The following is a 16560-nucleotide window of genomic DNA, read 5'->3' as shown; positions in this document are numbered from 1 at the left end:
AATATTTTTCAAATGTATTTTTTATTTTTCCTTAGGTAAACAATATTTCATATTTATGTTTTAAGAAGAGCAATGGTAACCTTTTTATATTTTTATTAGGCTGTTTTTTACGGGAACCATATTATACCAACAATCCTGATGTTGGCTGAACCATTAAAGCGGCCCTAAACAAAAATGTTTACCTTAGACAACATACATGACCTGATCCCGCGTCTGCACAGTGTGCAATTGGGTGACGTAGGAAGAAGGGCATCACTCGCTCACTGCTTGCATTATGGCTCTTGTGAGGAGTACTAAAGTACAGTGCTATGAAAATTTCAGGAATCTATGTACAGTACCCTGCAGACCCCTTCCCTGTCATTCATAGAAAGATAGACAGTGATGACGTCAAAAGGTTTCAAATAGGGCATTTATTGAAATCATAAAAGTTTTATTAAAACATGCCATTTGGATGTTGCTGAGAGTGGAGGCATAAACCAGGGGAGGCAAAATATATTAAAATCGTAATAGCTACAACCAGTTTATAACAGGTTTTTAAACAGTGCACAAGGAAAAATTATTTGATAAAACAATACAATACAAAACATTCCCAGGGTTCATACCAGCTAGTCATAAAAAACAAAAAACAAAAAAACAAACAAATTGCACTAATATGACATTTTGTGGTCATAGTTGCATACAACATAGAAGTCACATTGCTTTATTAAGACTCCTCTGTGAAGAGTGGTCCCAAGTCAAGACCCAAGTTCTTTATTGTGATATATATATATAGAAATGAATACATTCAGGACAGGTATGTCTTGAGGAACCCAGTTCATTCTTAAATAGGCAAGGACACAGCAGAACCCCAGCAAAGTACAACAGTGACTTGGGACACCACTAAGCATTTACCTATTTCTTTTCTTTACCAGGGATAAAAGAAGCTCCAATAACAGCAGTAGGATGGAGACACCTGTCAGTGAGGCCATAACAATGATAAAGACATTTTTTTTTTCATGGCATTTGGGTAAAAACAGTCCACAGTAAATGCACATGAAGTATATCTACATTGATATCTATTTGAAACCTCAAACCCTATGACATACCATTGTCCTGCTAAAAAACAGATTTCTAGAATCAATTTAAACAACAGGCTAAGAATATAATATATCTTGGAAGGTGAGGGGACTTTTTTTGAGCTGGAAATATTTTCTGGAGAAGAATTATTGGAAAGGCGGTTTTCTTCAGCTACAGTAGATGCTCCCAACCTAGGATGGGTAAGGAAACAGAACATCCATAGCAATGTTGGAGCGGTGACCAGTATGAGCTGAAAGAACCAATATTGTGGATGTGTGATTGGGTTTATTTGATTGAAGCACCCTGGTCTGCAAAGAGGGTCTTTAGTGGCGCATTTTATAAAGGATTCTTCATTCCTCCAGACTGAATTCTCTGCAAGAAGTAGAGTTAGAACCCGCATGATAAAAAGCACAGGAAGACATACTCTGCCCACTAGAGTAGTATGTTTTAGCATTATATTCAGCCATGTCATCAATGAAGTTGCCATGTTTCTATGAAAAAAAGATGTAACAGAAATTACTAACACCGTAGGAGAGATATTTAAACTTGAGCAGAGATGACACAACAAAGGGTTAATGAAACACCATTTTTAAATTTTCTAGGAGTCCTAATAGCAATACCTTGAAGATGGATATGGGAACATAAAAATACTCGGCCAAAATTTCATAAACATTATATTTTGCTGTTATTTACTTTAAAGCGTACCTAAACTCAGAATTTTCACTTTACATAAAAAGGTAGACAACCCTTTTATTTAAAGTAAAAATATTGTTTGTTAGTGCTTTTTCAAGTGCAAACACCCCTTTTTTTTTTTAAAAAAAAGGTGCAGCACCATCCCCTAATTCTCAATCGCCTAAGCGATCAAGAATGAATGAGAGTACAGAGCCTCCCAGGATACTTATGTCATGCATCCCGGGAGGCTCTTGTTGCTCCTCCTGCGCATGCCCTCCTTTACACACAGAAAGACCCCTCTCATCAATAGGGAAAGAAATTGACGATCTCTGCATGCGCAGTGAGATCGGCAAGCTTTTCCCCAATCTTCGTCACCCGGTCTGCACAGTGTGCAAGATCTGGTTACGTAGGAAGAAAAACACAGAAGAAGAGAGGAAAAGATGGCGGGGCCTGGCGATCCCTCTGCGCCGGACCAAAGACAGACACCAGGATGACATGGAACCCGATGGAAGAAACCTCTAGACGGATAGACTGCTCTGCGGGATTGAAGCTAAGTGTGATTTTTTTGTTTTGGGTTAGTTTTGAGTTTACTTACGCTTTAAGCACCTTATTCAAGGAAAGGCTGCGCAGGTTACACAACGTTTTTTTTTTATGTTAGATAGAAAAAAAGTGGCTATAAAATGTGTGGAGACATCCCTTTTGGTATAAATACAAAAATGAAAAAAGGGGGATTTAAATTCTCTTTTTACATTAAAAAACCTTTGAATTGAAAACATATAATTTGTAAGTAAACATAGGTATTTAAATACAATACTGTATTACATTACACGCTATATCAGCAATTACTTTATATCATACCTCCCGAGTCCTCATTATCGACTATGTGATATGAACAGCTCTCCATTCATATCTAACACTTGTATGCAATTTCTCGCAGATCCTGTCTTGCTTTCTCAGGAATTTCTGACAGTACTTTACTTGTAAACATACAATAATGACCATCAGCTATACAACAGGTAAAAAACAACAAGTCAATAATATATGTTACTTTGCAATGACATGAGCTTCAATTACTAATACAGACCCTTGCTAAGTGATATCCCAAAGAATGCAAGTCAGTGCATTTGCTTACAGTGGCAGGAGGAGAGCAGGCCACTGAGTCTGTGTGCAGCTGAAAGGGATTTGGAGTTGTGCTGAGGCTAATGAGCAGAGTGGTTCCTGATCTCAGTCTTGCGCTGCCATTGGCTTTTAGGACTTTATAGCCTCTCTGCTCCCTGTAACCTCTGCCTGTTGTAGTGTTTACTCATGTTGACTTGCTGCTGGAGTGTGATTTTGTTTGTTTTACTGTTGCTGACTTTGCCTGTTCCTGACCTTCCGAGTGTATGCTGCCTGAACTGACCTCTGGTCTGAGACCTTAACTCTGTTTTTTACTTTTCCCTTGGATACCTTCTCTGGTGGACTGATTACCTGTGAAAAACCTCTGGGTTAGTTTTCTGAACTTGCCTCTGCTGGAATCTTGGTACTGCTTTATTTGTGGGCTCCTGGTCTTCCGTCTGTCCTTTGTCAGACACCATCCCTTGAGCACAAAAGTCCTGGGGGCAACTAGGTGCTGGGACAGTGCAACTGGCTTCTAGGTCTCCCATCATAGTCGATCTTTTCCAGTCTAGGAAATTAATATTAAATCAGGCTCATAATAATACACCCATTAGATTTACCCATTTATTTGAAAATTAAATCACATTTACCAGACAATATTATGTGATTTCTTACTCTTAAAGAGAAATTCCCAAAGATTTACTTATTTTGATTTGTCTGAATGAAAAGATACAAATAATGTTTCTCCGCCTATCATTAGTATAAAGCGCCTTAACATAAAAATAATTCTCCATCCAACTTAAGCATGCAAAGCTTAAAACTGTTTACCTTATCAGATGCCTCAATAAAGTAGGACCAAAAAACTGTTCTGGAAATGATTCTGGAAGGTCAGAGCTGAGATATGGACCTATTCTGAGAGGGAACACCCAACCACCCCTGTCATCTGAAAACTGGAGAAGGTAAAGAGAATAGAAGCCTCCAGTTTTTTGCTTTTTTTTTACTTTTTTGTATTCCGCCAGATTGACGGATGCAATCTTCTTTTTTCACTTGCCCTTGTGACGTTCTAAGGGAAAAATGATAACCGAAACATACTGTTTTTTAGTGAATACACCCCATGGGATCACCAGAATTGGCTTTCATTGTGATTCCATGATTGAGATCTTAATTGGTTAACTGACCATTAGTGTACACAAGTTACTGACAGTACTTAGCACAGTTTCTTAGCACCCGTTAACATGTTCATTTGTTTTCTAACATGCATTAGAAATATAACGGATCTTGTTATAGATACTGCATTCACTTTGCATACTCAATTTTCTTTGCCTATTTTTATATATACACTAAGGGTTCTATTTATTAAATCAGGAATTGGCATTCTTGTACATTTTCTAGTCTTTGGAGAAGTAATTAAAAGTGTAATTTTACTGACAGAGGTTCATCTCCTTCCCTACTGTTTTTGAAACTATGAAATAAAAAATGGCTCGACACATAGATTAAATGCTGATCTTATGACTTTATTTTCTGATTCACTAAACAAGTATGCTAATAATAAACTCTGTCTTTACTCTGATTTGATATTACCTTCATCATCAGCCAACTGGCATTTTTATTTGTAGGTTAGCAATGGCAGCCCACACATTTTCACAGCACAGGTTACCCTTCAAGCAGGGCTAACATAGACATCAATGCAATCAGTGTATCTGTTTTGGTAATCTGCATATTACAGGTTTACCAAATATCACCATCAGACAGAAAACTGTTTATACATTAAATTTTCAGATCAAAACAGTTCTGTGTAACTTATTAGTTATGTGCTGTGCCGGATGTTAAGTTTCTAAAAATAAATGCAGTTTTACACTGCAGATTTAAATAGAATGTGCTATGTTTATTTCAACAGCTAATTATTTGCAATAACCAGCACTGGCTATATAAAGTGAGATTGGTCAGCATACCTTTGTAAATAGATCCTTTATAATACTAAAAAAGGTCTCGTAAGCAACCAGTTGGGTTTAAATTGTGGTTCTTCAGGGGAAGAAATGTAATTGTAAACTTTGAGCAAGTTCAATAGCACCTCCTATCCTGAATGTACAAATGGTTTTTAAGCAGAAACTTGTAGAAAATACATTGTCTGTTTTGAGATAGATTGATCTGTTACTTACGCATTACAGGTATTGTCTGGATGAGCAAAGGAACACTTAAAAAGAAAACACTGACGTGAATACTATAGCCCCAAGAGCGATTACTGAACAAGATTTCTTTCCTACTGAAGACCGTGTTGTGAATCTTTCCTTGGAAACTACATTGTATGTAGGAGGTACAGAGAGAAAACTGCAAGACCCTTAACTCTTTCCATGGCCAGTTAAAGTGCAAGTTAACCGTGGTACTTTGTGGAAATGTTAATATGGAATAATAGGTAATTAGACACTGTGCCTACACTGATGTGCCTAAAGCAATTAAAATCATGTCTGAAAAATGTTCTAATAAAAACATGTCCAAATAACTGCAACCGATAGGGAGTGTGACAACTAAAAACCCTTAATACAAAATATTCTCATAAAGGCACCACAAAAAAAGTCAAAATGCAGAAGTAGTGTGTGAAAAAATAGGCACATGCTTATTACTTTTGTAGGGATTAAGTGGGTAGGTAGTAACCAGGTGCTGCTAATCAAACACGCTTGATTCATTATTCAGAAAGTGTGACCACCTCTATAAAAAATAATGAAAACTTGATGAAACTAAGATTGAACTGTTTGGTCTCAATTCTAAATCTTATGCCTGGAGGAAACCAGGCACCGCTCTTCACCCAATGCCATCCCAACAGTGAAGCATGGTGGTGGCAGCTTTTCAGCAGCAGAGACAGGTCTGGGTTGAGGGAAAGTTAAACGGAGCAAAGTACAGAGATTTCCCCAATGAAACCTGTTGTAAAGCGCTCAGGACCTCAGACTGGGCTGAAGGTTCACATGACAATGACCCAAAGTACACAGCAAAGACAACACAGGAGTGGCTGTGTAACTGTGTAACTGTGTGAATTTCCTGGAGTGGCTCAGGCAGAGCTCTGACTTGAACTCTATTGAAGATCCCTGAAATATCTCCTACTCATAGAATGAATTCTAATATTTTCTTTATCACCGTATTTCATTGTACAGTACCTTACCTTAACATTCTCAACATATCCCCTGAGGAAGCCTGTTAGCGAAGTGTTTTAGAACTCGAGACATTATATGCGCTTCTATATATTAGTATTCCTTTGTAAAGATTAATGGTCACATTTCCCATGATGTTTTAATGGGACTATCCTACTTTAAATGTTTGTAATTTTGTTATCATCTATCACGATTGTATGTAACCTTTTGACACAGAATACACCTTTGAATGCCAAAAAACCCAATATTTTCCTTTCCTTATTTCATTTGCATTTTTCAAACTACTTTGGGGTTGGCAGTGTTTGATTGACTCAAAGGAAGGTCTAATAATTTATCTTTATTTTATCTTTATCTTTATTAAAATTTTAGGATATGGAAAATTGTTTTGTTTAAATGCATGTCAGGGTGTTGGATACTGGGTGATGTGAAAATACGTAGGGGGAAAGGAGCAAACATTATGAAATTAGGAAAACATTTGCTTATTTGGCAATATACATCAGTGTTATGGTAATGTACTTTATTTCAGTGTTTAATCCTTGTAAAGTGTACTGCATGTCCTAAAGTAGAATAATATTGTGGATAGACTTTACACAACAACTGGTTCAGACAGGATACAAATATAATATAAAAAGCCTTTAGTTCTCATTTTTAAAAATGATTAGGGTTTTGCTTTTTATGTTTAAATGATTGTTAAATAAATATGTATTTTCTTTAATTGAAGTATTCTAAAAAGTCCACGTTTGGTTATGCAATTTCAAGAAGGTTCATTGTTTGTGGATGGTGTGACTTAAGAGATTGTTTATTTGAAAAATCACTTACTTCACACTTTTTAAAACTTTATGGCTCTCCTGTTATAATGAATTCACTTCTATATCTATATACAAAACTATTACACCATCTAATCTGTTTATTTAGGAAGTTTCTTTGTCCATCCACATGTTTACTGTGTCTATTGTCAGTCATATGAGGGCTAGGATAAAGCAGCTAAATGCTCATATTTTTGTTTGTTGCTTTCTACAGAGCCGATGGGAAATATCTTTCTTTTCATTTCTGGTCAGTCACCACCCTTTTTTCCAGTTCATAAGGGTACAATTTACAGGGATAAGAAAGTTTTTTTGCTAGAAATGATTTAGTAAAAGTTCAAGGAAATCTTGTGCAATGCAGTACACAAATTTATCTCAGTATTATACAAATACTACAGGGTGAACATTCTGCTGAAAATTCATGTATTGTTAGTTCATGTAGATAAGTGGGCTGCAAAGAGAACATATGCAAAGTTAATCGGTGTATACAAGTCATTTTATATTTGCTATTTTGCTATTGACCAAGATGTACTTACATAGACACTTTTAGATATAACATATGTGTAAAAGAATATAGTAGGACTGTAGATAGAGAATATAGTGTTGAGAATGAAAATAGGGTTGTAGATACACTATTTTTGTTGGATGTATGGTCCTCTCTAACATGCTGGCACCATTTAAAGGTAGGTCTGGAGTATGAGGGAAAAAGAAATAGGGAGAAGCACTAAATGACACAATTAAAAGGGGGGTTACAGAATGTGAAGGGCTAAGAGAGGAAAGGAGAAGTGTATGAAAAACTTACTGTGGGGTGTCAGTGAGGTGAGAGGAGTCAGTTGAAGATTAACTTGGTGGGTGAGGGTGAAAGTTCAGTTGTAGCCGGGAAGTGCACTAAAGAGGTCACCCACCCTCCCTAACAGGCTGGTTTTGTTGGTAGTTTGCTGATGCGATTTGCTTGTCATGGTGACTTTATGTGGAGGGAAGGGGTTGCAGTTAGTAAGACAAAAAAGGAGTAGGAGTAAGGTATGATATTTTTTAGGAATGTGTTAGTTGGTAATACGGTAGAAAAAAGAAGAGTTATTCCATATGTCTTCATAGACCAATTATTATACATCTAGAAAAAGTTAGCAAAATGTTTGTCTGCTGAATATTACTTTTTTATTGTGATATTGTTGCTAACAAAAGGCCATTATGGCCAGTTTATTTCAAAACATGTTATAGTGTGGTATTATTTCGGGAAGTGTTAATGTAGGGGATGAAACCACAGGGTGATCCCCTTTTCTACCCTGGTCAAGAGGTAGAGAATTCATTATTTATGGGCTGTTTGGCGGAGAGCAAATCAATACAACAAAGTCCTAAATAAATAGTGTCTGCTGTTAAGTCCAAAAACTTTGCTCTTCAGCACTCATTTGTTGTTGGTGGCTTTTTGGTGCCACTTCAAGTGGAATTAAAGTTCCACATTTAGGAATCCATAATCAGGCAGGTCATTATTGCACAAAGAAACAGGTGAGGTTTCTTCTGCAAAAATTTTACCTACCTGCCTGATCGCTCTGGTTTTCTAGAGCTAAGCTAAGCTGTGTATGCGCAGTGGCAACTTTGGTTGCCAGTATACCTGGCAATCCCGGTTACCTCTATTACCTGATAAAATTCTGACTTTAATATGGTTAGGTTTGCCTTACCATATGTTTTCTCAAACTGATTGGCAGATGGTAGAATTTTCCTTCCTTTGAGCCATCCCCATCTTGTGATAAGAAAAGCAGTGTTTATACATATACAGGGGATAGTATGTGAAGTTGGGACTTGTAATGATTATAACAGTAGGCAGCATGTGCATAGGAGGGGAGTGGATAATAGGAAAGTGGTCAATTACATAACATAGGAGTATGAGTGGGGTAGTATGTACAGAAGAAGCTTGTGTAGTGTACAATGGTGCTGGTATGTACATAAAAGAAGTATAGAGCTGTATGCATATAGTAGAACAATGGACAGAAAGTTCACAATGGGTGTGTCTAGTTACCTGCCTTTGCAGCAGGTTTGAATCTTAGTTGGGGCACTCTTTGCAAGGAGTTTGTATGTTCTCCTTGTGTTTGCATAGGTTACCTCTAGACACTCCAGTTTCCTCCCACATCCCAAAACATGCTATTAGGTTATTTGGCTTCCCTCAAAGTTAGACTTAGAATGTGCTAATTACCAATTACAATGGTAGGAACATTAGATTGTGAGCCCCTAGTTACATGACTATGAACTTTGTAAAGCATTGCGTAATATCCTGGCATTATATAAATACATGTTGATAACAATAATAATATTATTACAGTGGCCAGTGTGTGCAGGAGAAGAATGAGGGTTTGACAGCAAGAGATAAGTTGAAGACCCTTGGGGTGTGATCCAGGGCCATATGTTCAGGAGAGGAGTGAGCAAGGTTTGACAGCAGGTAACATTTGAAGGCTTGTACTACATAAGAGAGTGAGCAATATATGTGCAGGTGAGAATTATGGAGGATAAGACAATAATATTATGCACAGGAGGGTATGGCAAGGAACAGTACAAGAGGCTAGAAATGAAGAGCAGGAAAAGACTGTAAAGCATATTAGATCAGTCAAAATGTGAGCGATAGAATTTGTGAGGTTATGACAGAGGTATGTGCAGGGGAGGAGGGTGAGGGTGTATGATGACAGGCAGTATGTGCAGAATGCAGAGAATATGTAACTCTGCAAAGCTCCATAGGATTATTATTAATAGCTACTACACAATACCACAATTTTCTACACACTATTATTAGAAAATGTAGAAAAATACTCCACTTTTTAGCAGTTCATTTCCCACTGCACATAATAACACAAGCCTATGCACTGCCATTATTTGTTGTATGAAGTTTTACAAAAAGTAGTGCATGCAGCATTGGGGTTACAAACCTAATTTTTAATGTTGTTTATGGACAAGAGGACAAAAAATTTTGGTCACTCAATTTTTTTATAGAGTCAGAAGGTGGAGGAATTGTAGGTGTGGCTAACTTGCATACATTTTATATTTTATTAGTCCTGCCTATGGTTGTCATAACTTTCCCTCCACTTTCAGGTTCTGAGTAGTGAGGCTGCCACAACAATTGTAATGTTATCATGTCTTTTGGCACCCAAAGGAAATAAAAATGTCTGTGCATAAATGTAGAGTCGGTTTTGTTGACCAAAATCAGACAGTTTGAAACTTTTTATGTATAAAGAATACCCATAAACTCAGCATTCCTTTATATATATTTAAAATTTGATATAATGCAATAAAAACCTAAAATACAGATTTGATTTGGAGGAAGAACAAAATATCACATAATTAATTAAATCAATTACAAATAAATATAGACCAAGTGTCTGGAGTGTATATGTAAGAATAGAGGGCTTTGTCATGAATACGCATTAACAATATTTGATAATCAGCATCACATCAGTTCAGTTGTATGTGTAAAGGTAGGTAAACAAAAAATATAGTGTAAAAAATGTACCTGATTCATTAAAGCTCTCCAGGATTGGAGAAGGTAGACTATCATAGGAGAAACTGGGTGATGCAGCAAACCTGAAATAAATCTTGTAAGGTCCTAGTCACCAGTCCTCCCCAGGCACCAGTGCTGCTAACCTTCTTTGTACCACAAATATTTTGCAATGGATACTTCCAGAGAAATGGAATTCATGTGACAGATAGCCAATGGAACATGTTCTTACTACTACATCTTCAGGTCCCTTCATCTCCCCGTTCCTGGGAAATTAGGGTTCACAGATAGTAGGTGGCCAGCTGTGTGTGACAGGGTAGCATGGCATGATAGGTATAGTTTTTCTGATCTTGTAATAGCGCCGAAGCAATAAAATTTTAGAGGGAGTTAGCCACAAGAGTCACATTTTTAGTTACCTTTCTCTTTTCTTACAGACAGATTGGGGTTCATAAAGAGTAAGGGGATAGCTATGTGTGACAAGGTAGCATGATATGATGGGGGGAGGTCCTATTGGCACCCACAATTCTAGTTGCTAACATCCCTCTGTTCTGGATAAATTGGGGTTCACTGAATGTAAGTTGACAGCTCTGTGTAACAGGCACCCCAGCAGTCCTTTGCACCACAGGGTCAGCAGATTTGACTCCAGGCAGCAGTGAACGGTACTGAGTGTCTCCTCCTAGGCAGGGCATGAGGAAGGGGTAACCACCGCAACCTCACCACCAGTCTGAACGTAACCTTGAAGTTTTGTGAATGAGCAAATTTATATTTGGACTACCAGAGCACAAACCGAATTGACAATACCCTAATGCTTGTTGCCTTTGAATTGGCCCCCCAGAGGTCCCTGAAATGTAAACTCAATTTGGGGACCCTGGTCTTGAAATAGCCCACCTAATGTGAAGATATCTGTTTGTTATTTTGAGTTTATGCTTGTGACCTAATATAATAACTTGGTATGTTTAGAGGGCTGAAATTTGGTTTACATGCAGCTCTTAAGGTCCCCTGTGTACCCTGAAAATTTCACTATTACAAATTACACTTTACTATGACACTGGGTATAGGGGATATGAAGGTTTATACATGGGGATAATACCAGCTGTATGGACAGACCCAGCTGTCATGCTGCTGCTGGGATTATCTCACAGTACAAGGTGGGCAGAGAGCAGCCACAGCTGATTGCCAGATCTATAGTACACGCCCACTCTCAGGGAGCTCTCACTGAGCATGCTCAGGAATCTCCCTCTCCTGATAGCACAATCTCATAGAGATACATAGGAGATGTGCGCGCCCCATCCCCCACAAGACAAAGAGCAGAGGGGGAATGAGGAGAGGGCTGGATCGGACAGGTCCGCGGGCCATAGTTTGGGCACCCTTGGTTTATCTGATTGTTTTCCTAATGTGTACCTTCATAAGACGTTGGTTATTTACATATATGATGTTATTGTACCCAAGCTTTAAGATTTTTTACCACTAAAATCATAGGAATTATACTCACATTACTGGTCTGTGGTAGTGTGCGGACAATGCCAACAGCCTTCCTGCTCCCAGTCCTAAATCTTGAAACACTTACGTTAACATAACATTGAGCAATGACAACATTGTCGGAGTTTTTTATGACAATTGCCACAAAAAGAGGTCTATATTTTGCTACGGGGTCCCAAGAGTGTAAGATCCAAGGCCCTCAGTATAACATCAGAACCCAAGTTTCTCAACTTTTCCAAACATTTTTATTAATAAAAAAAATAAAAAAAAATTTGGTTTAATAATTTTTATTTTTAGTGTTTGCAAAGCTTATAGAGAAAAAATATATTCTGAATGAACGTATAGTTACAATTACATTAATCAAGCCAATTCCCTACCCTGGATAATAGGATCTAAGCTTTATACCTTGCTGAATAAAAACCTGTGCTGGCTTTTTGTATCTCTTGGCTGCATTTGATAGGGTATTTTGAAAAATAAATGGATTATGCTTCAAAGTTACACATAGATATATATTCTTTAGATATCAAGCTATGTTTTTTTCTTTTCCTTAACTAGGACTTCTTAAGGTTTTCTGAGAAATATTTTTGCCTGTAAAATATGTGTAGTGGGCAGCTGAGTCATTCATTGAACTATGTATGCACAGACATGTCAGTAACTGATATATACTGGGATATAGACAGAATTTATTTACAAACTTTTTTTGCCACCAATAAAATTATTTCTAATATAAGAAGCAGAATAGACACTCCTGTTAGTGATGACATGATAAAGACAAAGATTTTTTTTCTAAAGGCATCTGGGTATATACAATCTACACTATGAGGACATGGACTTTTATAACAAGTATATATATCAGTTACAGTAAAACCAAAAATATACCATTGCCCTAATGAAAAAGCACCTTCTAGAATCAACTTAAATAGGAGGCTAAGAATATAGTATCTTTTAGAAACTGAAGACATTAAAAAAGGTGTTGCTGCAAAAGATTTTGCTTCTTGTGAAGATTCCATGGCAATCCAGTCATCACAATTTTTTTGTGATCCTTTAGGTTGTGTTATGGAATATGTCATCAAGAGTAAAGTGGGAGCAGTGACCATAATGAGCTGAAGGAACCAGTATTGTGGATGGGTAATAGGGTATAGCCGATCATAGCATACTGTGTTACAGCCTGTATAGACAGTGTTGCACACAAAATAGGATTCTTCATCCTTCCAAACTGATGTCTCAGCAATAAATGCCATCAGCACCCGGATAATGAAAAGGATAGGAAGCCATGCTCTGCCAACTGCAGTACGGTGTTTCAGCGCAAGATTCAGCCATGCTAACAATGACATTTCACTCTGTGGGATGAAAAAAATATGTATGTATATATATATATATATATATATATATATAAATATATATAAGAAAAAAACTTTATTTAATAAAGGCTAATCTCATTTAAAACATTTATTTTGTGTTAGATCGGATTAGGGTTAGGGGTTATGTCAGGTTTTCATTGGCATTTGTGTCCCTATTTCCAAAGAATAAAAAAAAACAAGTTCGTAAAGGAGTTAGAAAGGTTTAGTATATATCACAAAGTTTTTATCGCTTTGTCACAAAGACAACTAAAGAAAATTCCTTCTGATGGAGTCACAGATATAAATCTTTCAGAAATTGTAGCTCTTTCAACCTTTCCAGGTTAAAAAAGTAAGACATTTATATATATTAGATTAATTTATGTTTATTTATTAAAGTATGCAAAACATGTGTAGTCACCCATCCAATCTTTGTATAATTATTGCAGAACATCATTCCAGCAACAGGGTGGATGGTAAGGGTGACTAGTTTCTATACGCATATCTAGTATTTAGTATTTGCTACAGGTTTCATTAATCAGCCTCTGTCTAGAAATATGTAAAAGTAAATGTAAATATGAGTAGTAGTTATGTTTACAAATCTGTAAACAAAAGGCCTAGATTAAACCATAAATGTTATTGTTATTAATATTTGCAGTGAATATTACCAGAAATATTTTACCAATGTTCAAGCTACCAATAAAACTAGGAAGAACATATATGGAAATATTGTCCTCTTATTTAACCAAACTAAAAAAAATTGAGACAGTCAGTGGCTATTCTTCCATTAGCTATTTGGGATTCCCCCATCTCTTAGATTGTAAGCTCTTCGGGGCAGGGTTCACTCCTCCAATGTCACTGTCTGTATTCGTCTGTCATTTGCAACTGCTATTTAATGTACAGCGCTACGTAATATGTTGACGCTATATAAATCCAGTTTAATAATAATTTAATAACAATTTGCAGTTTAGGTGCCTGAACTATTATAATTTCCACTCCAACTTTCTGCTTTGGGAAAATGTTCTCTTCTCGAAAGCTTGTTCAGTTTTGAGGTAGTTACAAAGTTAAAGGTATTTTGTAAAGCATACTTAAAATGTTACTTTATAATTTACTGTGTCCTTTTAAGTGTTATTTACCAATTGCAAATCAGAAGCCATCAAATTGCATTATAATACAGGCTAACTTTACCAAGGTAACATTACAAAAAAATGATCTCTAGTTTCAATCAGTAATTTTTAGCCAATGAAGCTTTGACAATTAGTCATGACTGAAAATGAAAAATATTATCAATTTTTAAAAGTTTGTGAAGTCAGCCATTTGTGTTTAATGTGGATGCATCTTTAAGAATTAGAATTACAAACCTTGCAGAAAAATTTAGAACAGTAAGAAAAGTGAGAAAGAGAGGGTAACAGGTTTTTTTAAAACTGGCATCACATTTGTTCACTTTGGCTTTTGAAACAAATCTGCTTGAATTTACTAACTCCACTGCACCCCAAAGGCAAAATGGCACTCGTATAACAATACCATCAGACATGCTGTAATGTGGTATCACCGTACTGTTCTGCACAATAGATAAGAAATAAGTACTCCTTCTAAGGCTACGTACACACTTGCAATGGTTCTCGTCCAATATTCAGTTCAGGGCCGATATCGGACAAGAATCTGGCATGTGTACAGCCCCATCGTCTGAACGACCGTCCTGATGGATGCACAGACGATGGACGACAAACAATCTTATTGGAAGTGAAGGGGGAAAGCGCACAGTGGGGTGCAGCTCCGTCATTCCCCTCTCCCCTTCCTATAGACCGGAATGGTGCTGTATATACAGCACTCGTTCATACATTGTGCAGTAGTTTGTCGTTGAAAAGGATCATGAAATATATATTTCCAAAGACAAATATTGCACATCTGTACCCAGCCTAAGAGCCCTTAGTTATGATACAAGCTTTTGGTTGACTCTTGGTAGTAGTTATGAAAATATCTATATACCTTGATGGGTGGGAGCCAGTCTGGAGAATTATTAGATCCAGGGCAGACTTCATTTGCACACAGGTAAAACCCACATGTATTACTGAGCCCCTACTACTAAAATTACCAAAATACAATTAATAAAAACCCGATTCAAAGGGTTCTATCTGATGTGCTGTAGGCAGAAGCTAACAATAGAAGAGAATAAATAATTTCACTACAGAAGGAGAGCCACGTTGCCTGATTGTAAGGCTGGATTTGACTTTTAATTTAATTTTTAGACTCAACTACATCTCATTAGTCATTAGCATGAGAACAAAGCCTGGGTGACTAGCACCTAATATTCAGAACACTGAAATCAATATATAGAAAAGAAATGGTAAACAAGAAGATTATTTGAAAGGAGGAAGAGAGAGAGCAGAAAACTGTTAAACAGTTCCTAAACATTGTAAGCCATAATCATACTTTTTGATTTGATACATTGAGTTGTATTTCTAGAAAAGTGCCAATAAATATTATTCCTAGCACAATATATATTTAAAAACCTGTTCTTTTACTCACCCGAAGTGGTTGAAAGATGCAGGAATTAGATAGTAGTTGTGCTTAGCAGTATGTTTACTGGCTTAGTGGAATGGGAAGACTGTTTTCAGATGTCTGGAGGAGGGACAGGAAGGGTCTTGCAATGTGAATTTAACTCTTTCTAGATTTTGATTTAAAGCTAAAATTAGGGCAGACATAACATCTTTTAAATATTAATGCGTTTATTTAAAACATGCATAAATGTATTTTAAATGCAACTACAGCCCCTAGCAATATTGTTGGAATCAGTACTCTTGAAGGATGTACCTTCAGCTGTTTTAGTTTGCATTCAATCAAATCACAGATATATCATCATACTATTATATTTAACATCTGAGTATGTAATTCATGGCGTATGTTTTTGTTATTGAACCACTCAACGATAGGAAACACTGACTTAATCAAACCCAAACCTTCATAGTACTTTTTTGCATTTCTCTGTCTTTTATGATAGCTTTAATTATTTCAGGTATGGACTTCACCAAAAACAAAATTCTTTATCAGTCAGGTTCCAGCTCTCTTGTATATCAGTTGACAAATCATCTTCAGGATAGAGCCCTGTTTCAACTGACAATTCTCTTAATTGGGCTATGTTCTTCATTGTTGAGGGATTCCTCAATTTGCTTCTTCTCTTAGTATGAACACAAAATTTTCTAATAATTTCAACCTAATTTAATTTTTTGGAGGTTCTTTTTAAAATGCCAGAATGTTCAGCTGGTAAATAGTTGTGTGACAAACATATCTGCGATTTGTTTTTTCAATAAAACAGCTGAAAAAACACCCTCCAAGAGTAGTGATTCCATGTTTTTGCCAAGGGGTGAGGGGGGCAAGTTAAAAGTAAAGTGGCTAGGTATGGAAAATAGGGTAAGGTAAGGTGAGCTTGCATTTGCAGGAACTAGTCTTCCATGTTCTGGGCTGTGAGAAGGAATGATAGAATACTGGACTCTTGG

At 36.7% G+C, this 16560-nt stretch overlaps 1 long non-coding RNA gene across 3 annotated transcripts; it reads right to left on the bottom strand.

Annotated features, from left to right (window-relative positions):
* Window positions 1-390: 390 nt before the first annotated feature.
* Window positions 391-15703, bottom strand: LOC140335871 (uncharacterized). 3 transcript variants are annotated; one of them, XR_011921768.1, is made up of 4 exons: window positions 15593-15703; window positions 4983-13066; window positions 3196-3391; window positions 391-1547 (listed from the first exon to the last, which is right to left on the bottom strand). It is a non-coding gene; the product is annotated as an uncharacterized lncRNA (long non-coding RNA). The 3 variants fall into 3 exon arrangements; XR_011921767.1 differs by having other exon boundaries at window positions 3232-3391; XR_011921766.1 differs by having other exon boundaries at window positions 391-3391.
* Window positions 15704-16560: the final 857 nt, after the last annotated feature.

Source organism: Pyxicephalus adspersus, chromosome 1 (genome assembly GCF_032062135.1).
Source record: "Pyxicephalus adspersus chromosome 1, UCB_Pads_2.0, whole genome shotgun sequence".
In the NCBI taxonomy this organism is placed as follows: domain Eukaryota; kingdom Metazoa; phylum Chordata; class Amphibia; order Anura; family Pyxicephalidae; genus Pyxicephalus; species Pyxicephalus adspersus.
Note: the sequence above shows the minus strand (reverse complement) of the source record. Positions and strands in the feature narration are given on the sequence as shown.